The sequence below is a fragment of the Trichechus manatus genome, unplaced genomic scaffold (assembly GCF_000243295.1).
Source record: "Trichechus manatus latirostris isolate Lorelei unplaced genomic scaffold, TriManLat1.0 scaffold00127, whole genome shotgun sequence".
Taxonomy (NCBI): domain Eukaryota; kingdom Metazoa; phylum Chordata; class Mammalia; order Sirenia; family Trichechidae; genus Trichechus; species Trichechus manatus.
This window is the reverse complement of record NW_004444063.1, coordinates 8,258,188-8,265,940: the sequence shown is the minus strand read 5'-3', so window position 1 is coordinate 8,265,940 and position 7,753 is coordinate 8,258,188. Positions and strand designations below refer to the sequence as shown.

Here is a 7,753-nt window from a genome sequence, read left to right as displayed (position 1 = left end):
GGATTTTCTGTACATAAGATCGTGTCATCTGTGTCTAGAAAGAGACTTTTACTTCTTTATTTCCAATCTGGATGCCTTTTATTTTATTTTCTTACTTAATTGCCCTGGCTAGAACCTCCAATACAATGCTAATTAGAAGTGGTGAAAGCAGACATCCTTATCTTGTTCCTGATCTTAAAGGAAAATCATCTAGTCTTTCACCATAAATTATGATGTTAGCTGTGAGTTTTTTGTTTGTTTGTTTGTTTTTTTAATTAGATGCTCTTTATCAGGCTGAGGAAATTCCCTTCTATTCTTAGACTGTTGAGTGCTTTTATGATGAAAGTGTTCTGAATTGTATGTATATGGTATATTGCACTTCTACCATATAAATAGAAGTGTAATATGATATATTACATTTATACCATATAAATAGAATAAAAAAATCAATAACCACATGATCATCTCAATAGATGCATAAAAAGCATTTGACAAAATTTAACATTCTTTCATCATAAAATCATTCAACAATCTAGGAGTGGAAGGGAACTTCCTACCTGATAGGGGGCATCTCATTAAAAAAAAAAAAAAAACCCACAGCTAACATACTTTACGGTGAAAGACTAGATGCTTTTTCCTTAAGATCAAGAACAAGACAAGAATGTCTGCCTTCACCATTTCTAATCAACATTGTACCAAAGGTTCTAGCAAGGGCAGTTAAGCAAGATTGGAAATAAAGAAGTAAAACTCTCTTTCTAGTCACAGATGACTTACTCTTATATATAGAAAAATCTAACAAGTCTTCTTAAAAAACAATTCAAATTAATAAATGAGTTCAGCAAAGTTTCAGGATATAAGACGAAGATACAAAAATCAATTGTATTTCTATACGGGTAATAAACAATGCAAAAATGAAATTAAGAAACATTTCCATTTACAATAGCATCAAAAAATACTTAGGAATAAATTTAACAAAACTTCTACTCTGAAAACTCAAAACTATTATTGAAAGAAATAAAGATCTAAATAAATGGAAAAACATCCATGTTTATGGAGCTGAAGGCTTAACCTTATTAAGATGCAATACTCCCTAACTGATCTATAGATTCAATGCAATCTTGATCAGAACGTTCCAAACTGTATCCATGGTAAACACCTGTATCACAAGATAATGTCAGATGTTCAGTGGAAACAAAAAAACCTTCTCTTTTCTAGGAGATTTGAAAAATAAACAAAATTTAATGCAAGACTGCTCTGCAACTTTAATATGTTCATGAGTACTGTGACTCAGCATTTCCTGAAATTATTTAACAACAGACGTCTTTTTTTCATGGACCATGTATTAACATATAAAAGGATATTTGTTTCTCCATCACACATTTTGGAAAACGCTGCTCTAATGGATATAAACTCACTCTGCTGGTCTACCTCCTCTTCTCTCCCTAACAAATGTGGTCAGGCAATCTTTCAGACAGACAGTCAGAAAATCAGGCTCATGTGCATAAGCATGTAAATCTTAGCCTTTTACTAAATCAAAGATTCATTTGAGTGTATTTGTTTATGATTACCTCTCAACAGGATTACTGAAATGCTTCATACAAACTGTCCGTCTGAAACATACACATGTACTCCTTCTTAGTGATGGTACAATAAGCTTTCATGAGTTTGGAAAGACCACATGCAGATACCAGCGAATAATGAATGGCTTCTCTAACTAACCAAACATTTGCACCACTTCCAAACTGTCTAATAGCTACCAAGGAAGTAACCAATACAGTAAAACAAGGATACATCAAAATCAAGTCAGCAAAATCCAGAGTGTAGGCTCTCTACGGGTCAAACAACCTGTGTAACTCAACAATAAATAGCAAGGACATATAACGAGAAGTAGGAGAACATTTAGATTAAAAGATTTTTAAAAACACTTTTTTTAAATAGGCAATATTAAACTACACTGTTTGGGTATACACGCTTGGGTGAAAATGTTTAAAGAAATTAAAGAACTCATTATCATAAAAGTCAGGATAGTAATTACTTTTATGGAAGAAGGAAGGAATTGGGATTGGGATGAGGCAAGTAGCTTCTGAGGTAGCTTGTAAAGCTCTATTTCTTAACCTTTGTAATGGTATTCCTTACAACAATTCATTATGCTATAATACTTTATGCTATACAGTCATGCATCGCTTTACATCCACAATATGTTATGTAAAATAGAATGCTATGTGATTTGGACATTGTGGGAACATGCCTAAATTGTGAGCAATAGCATTCAGATCTTCCACCTTTGTGTTCTTTAATAACCTTTTTGTTTCACTTCCAAATCGATACATCTCCTTTGCCTCTTGCTGCTGCTATCGCTAGCACTGGCTTTCCCCCGTTTGGGAGCCATGATGCACTTGATAGTAACGTTCTCAAAAGAAAATTAAACAGAGGGATAACACTACAACACTCAAGAGACATGCAATACACAAGATTGGATGCTGCTGCCTACGAATAGAAACATATGGTAAACTTTTTATTTGTAAGTAGGGAAAGTTCACATTAAAATAATAAGAGAAAGTACAGTGCAGTACATAAGCCAGTAACATAGGTGTTTATTATGACTATCAAGACATATGTATGATAGGTTATATATGTACTGTACCTTTATATGCCTGGCAGCGCAATCACATTGTAGACAAGAGACATGAGATACACGTGTAGCGTGCCAGAAGCCGTTGTGTTCGCTACGTCCAGTTACTACGCCCATTTACTACATCCTGTTCTCCAACTGGGATTTCTGAACTCTGTAATAACCTTATGGGACCACAGCCATATATGTGGTCAGACGTTGCCCAAACTGACAGTGTGCAGCACCTGACTGTATATAATAATTCATGTGCTATGTTCTTTATGCTGTATGTAGTTTTCTGAATGTTTTACTTTACAACTAAAAAAAATTGTTTAAGTATGCATCAAAGAATATATTCTCATTCCTTTTCTTCAGAAAATTGGTCTTCAGTGGGGTAGATCTCAGCATCATTTCTCCTGATATTCAACAACTTTCCATGCTACCACATTAAAACATGTTGTTGTTGTTAGGTGCGGTCGAGTCAGTTCTGACTCATAGCGACCCTATGTACAACAGAATGAAACACTGCCCAGTCCTGCACCATCCTCTCAATCATTATGCTTGAGCCCATTGTTGTAGCCACTGTGTCAGTCCATTTCATTGAGGTCTTTCTCTTTTTTGCCAGTCCTCTACTTTACCAAGCATGATGTCTTTCTCCAGGGACTGATCACTCCTGATAACATGTCCAAAGTATGTGAGACGTAGTCTTGCTATCCTTGCTTCCAAGGAACATTCTGGTTGTACTTCTTCCAAGACAGACTTGTTCATTCTTTTGGCAGTCCGTGGTATATTCAATATTTTTCACCAACATCACAATTCAATTGTGTCAATTCTTCTTGGGTCTTCCTTATTCATCGTCCAGCTTTTGCATGCATATGAGGCGATTAAAAACAACACATCTTGGGTCAGGTCCACCTTAGTCTTCAAGGTAACATCTTTGCTTTTCAACACTTTAAAAAGGTCTTTTTCAGCAGATTTGCCCAATGCAATGCGTCTTTTGATTTCTTGACTGCTGCTTCCATGGGTGTTGATTGTGGATCCAAGTAAAATGAAATCCTTGACAACTCTAGTCTTTTCTCTGTTTGTCATGATGTTGCTTATTGGTCCAGTTGTGAGGATTTTTGTTTTCTTTATGTTGAGATGTAATCCATACTGAAGGTTGTAGTCTTTGATCTTTATCAGTAAGTGCTTCAAGTCCTCTTTACTTTCAGCAAGCAAGGTTGTGTTATCTGCATAATGCAGGTTGTTAATGAGTCTTCCTCCAATCCTGATGCCCCATTTTTTCTTCATAGTCCAGTTTCTCAGATAATTTGCTCAGCACACAGATTGAATAGGTATGGTGAAAGGATACAACCTCGATACACACCTTTCCTGACTTTAAACCAAGAAGTATCCCCTTACTCTGTCCTAATGACTACCTCTTGATCTATGTACAAGTTCCTCCTGAGCACAATTAAGTGTTCTGGAATTCTCATTCTTCACAATGTTATCCTTAATTTGTTATGATCCACACAGTTGAATGCCTTTGTATACTCAATAAAACACAGGTAAACATCTTTCTGGCATTCTCTGCTTTCAGGCAGGATCCATCTGACATCAGCAATGATATCCCTGGTTCCACATCCTCTTCTGAATCCAGCTGGAATTTCTGGCACTTCTCTATCAATGTACTGCCACAACTGTTTTTGAATGATCTTCAAAAAAATTTTATTTGTGTGTGATATTAATCATATTGTTTGCTAATTTCCGCATTCGGTTGGATCACCTTTCTTGGGAATAGGCATAAATATGGATCTCTTCTAGTTGGTTGGCCAGGTAGCTATCTTTCAAATTTCTTGGCATAGACAAGTGGGCACTTCCAGTGCTGCATCTGTTTGTTGAAACATCTCAATTGGTATTCTGTCAATTCCTGGAGCGTTGTTTTTTGCCAATGCCTTCAGTGCAGCTTGGACTTCTTCCTTCAGTACCATCAGTTCCTGATCATATGCTACCTCCTGGAATGGTTGAACGTCAACCAACTCTTTTTGCTATAGTGACTCTGTATATTCCTTCCATCTTCTTTTGATGCTTCCTGCATAGTTTAATATTTTCCCTGTAGACCTTTTCAATATTGCAACTTGAGACTTGAATCATTTCCATATTCAACAGAATACATGTGCATATACCCTTCCAATGACAGTGCTTTTTCTCCCTTGTTCTTCACATAAGAGCCAAATAAAGTATGCATATGACATGCAACTGTTCATTAAAATCATTCTAGGTAGGTCTTTACTGAAGCCATCAAAGTTTACTACAAGTTTACTCTTTTTTTTTTCTATGCAATAAGACATTCATAATATGCTCCTCATGAGGTATGTAATTAATTTTACCTTGTACAGTAATTAAACTGAATTTCTGACACTGAATAATTAAATACTTGGACATGGAAGGACAAGTGATTCAAAAGTTGACTGGAATGATATAAAATATCACAAATATTGAAAAATGTGTTGCAAAATGTTTAGAAATACATTTTTATTATGCCTAGCATAATACAAATGTGTCTTAATCTAAATATTATCTTAAACACTTGAAAATTCCTAAGCTCAAATTCAGTTAAATACAACTGAATACAGTACATGGACTGTATAGGAGCTGAAGAGAAATAAAATATGCTAAACTATAAAACACATGACTACCCATCTTCTAATTCTTAGCCATATATGATGTGATTGATTGCCAATGTGATTAAATATTCACTATCCAAATTTAACCTAATGTAACAATTTTTTCCAACGTCGGAGCTCCAATGTTGGGTTCCCGCCCAGGGCTCTCGGCCGTGCGTGAGGCAAGATGTTGAAGCACAGCCTCGAAAACTGGGACGCTCAAACCAGACAACTGCAAGATGTTGTCACAAATGTGGAGAAGCGTTTCGGAGAGCTGTGCCAAGTCTTTGCCGCTTATTGTGAGGAAAACTGCCAGACTGCGAGACAAAGCAGACCTCTTGGTGGATGAAATCAAAGTGTATGCCTCTACAGGGACCCCAAATTTAAAGCAGGGTCTGAAAAACTTTGCTGATGAGTTTGCCAAACTTCAGGATTATTGACAAGCAGAGGCTGAAAGACTTGAAGTCAAACTAGTTGAACATTTGAAAGCTTATGGAACCATTGTAAAAATTAAGCAGGATGGCCTCAAAGCAACATGAACAGCAAGGAATCCAGAAGCTAAGCAGTTAACCCAGTTAGAAAGGACATGTCAGTGAAACCCATCTGTTCAACATGTTATTTCACAGGCAGAAACGGAATTACAGAGAGCTACCATGGACACTACCCGAACAACTTGTCATCTGGAGGAAACTATTGACAAGTTTGAAAACTAGGAAATAAAGAATATATTTTCAGAAGTTATCACTATTGAAATGTTATTTCACCAAAAAGCTTTAGAGGTCTACACTGCTGCCTACCAAATATACAAAAGATTGATGAGGAAGAAGATTTAGAGTTTCTCCGAAACTCTTTGTATCCACCAGATTATTCATCTCGTTTAGATATTGTAGGAGCAAATTCAAAGTCGCCTCTTCAGAGATCCCTGTCAGCTAAGTGTGTGTCTGACCAGGACAAGCATCCACCTGTCGACTAAGATTAACAGACAGATGATGATGATGATGAAGAGTTGGACATTCCAGAAGAAGAAAATTAATTTTCTTAAGTACACTTCGCATTTCTACTTTTCATCTTGAAATGATTCTGAATCCAGGATTACTAAATAGTAAAACTTCATACTAACTTGATACGTTAAACTTCAAAATGAAACACTATGGAAATGTAAAAATAATTAAAGGAAGTTTATGTTGACCAAACATGAAGCTTGTAAAAAATATTACACACTAGTCATTTCAATGTCCTACCTAGTGGTATGGGATCTTCTTGTGTAAATTTCATTTTTTTAAGATCATTTATTTCAAAGTATTTCATATTAATGTACTATATCTGGTAGAGGTTGCTATAAGTGACAAAAACCAAAAGATCTAACAATTGCATCTAGCTTCTTTTAGGTTAAGACTCCATGCTTTCATCACTAGAAAAGCCTCCCCTCTTATCTAGTTGTTCTGGTTAAATACAAAGTCTATCGTGTGAAATCTTAAGTTAAAAAAAGACAGGTTTTCTTCTTCTTTTGTTTAACCTTTATTAAAATCTGAAGTTTCATCATTTGATCTGTAATTTACCTCTCAACAATAGTGGAATCAAACAGAATTTAAAAAATGGGACACCAAGATATCAGATGTCAAATAGAGTGGCTTGCAGCAGACCAATAATGCTCCCACTGAGAACAATTAGAAACACTGGATAAATAGAAAAAGAAACTCTGTTTGAAAGAATAGGAGAGATAATGAATCAGCCAGGACTTGTGGGTCTACATTGTGGAAAGACCAGAAGCAAATTGATACAAGCCACTTTTCCTCTTAGAAGATTTTCCAATTCTCAGGAACATTATCAGGCTTAGAAAACAAGCAAAAGGTGTCATCAAAGCCAGCAGAGTTTTAAGCAAATTCACAGGGATACAGACACAAAATTTGAGGTTGAGTCTGCTAAGGCAACCAGGATGTGAGGCAACAATATTCTAGAGAAAAGGAAGACCCAGAAACATGTGGCCAATGGACCAAACACTGATTGTCCCCTTAAGGCATTTGCTGAATAAGCTGTGTAGGACAAAAGGCTAACAAGCAGAGCCAAAAGCAGCTAAAAAATAGAGTGGAGGTTTTCACAGTCTCAGGGTATTAGAGCTATAAAATTGGAGCTCAGGACTTATTGAGAAAAAGGTCCCTAGGAAACAACACAGGCTCTTAGTTGAGACCTTGAAGGACTAGGAAAAGAGAGGAAGAACAACACAAAGACTGCAAAAGAACTTCAAGTCAATTTGGATTTTGATTGGGTTGAGGTGACCAGGCCCTCTCCTACCTTCTAGACAACAGGAGAGTTCTCCAGGGAGGGGAAAACATCATTCAGAACCTCTAGAATTCTCATGTGCAATGTCCACATTTATTCAAACTTCTGAATCATAGCAAGAAACAGGACCAAGAAAAAAATAGATACTGCATTTTTACACAAATAATGCATGCTTTCTACGTTTGTTAGCCAACCGATTGTGCCCTCCCCCCCTTGAGATCTTTCTGTAAGCATGCTA

The 7,753-nt window shown here is 36.3% G+C and overlaps 1 pseudogene; it reads left to right on the top strand.

The window, feature by feature from the left end:
• The first annotated feature begins 5,410 nt into the window (after nt 1-5,410).
• LOC101360785 (protein FAM92A pseudogene) lies at nt 5,411-6,268 on the top strand (annotated as a pseudogene).
• The last annotated feature ends 1,485 nt before the right edge of the window (nt 6,269-7,753 follow it).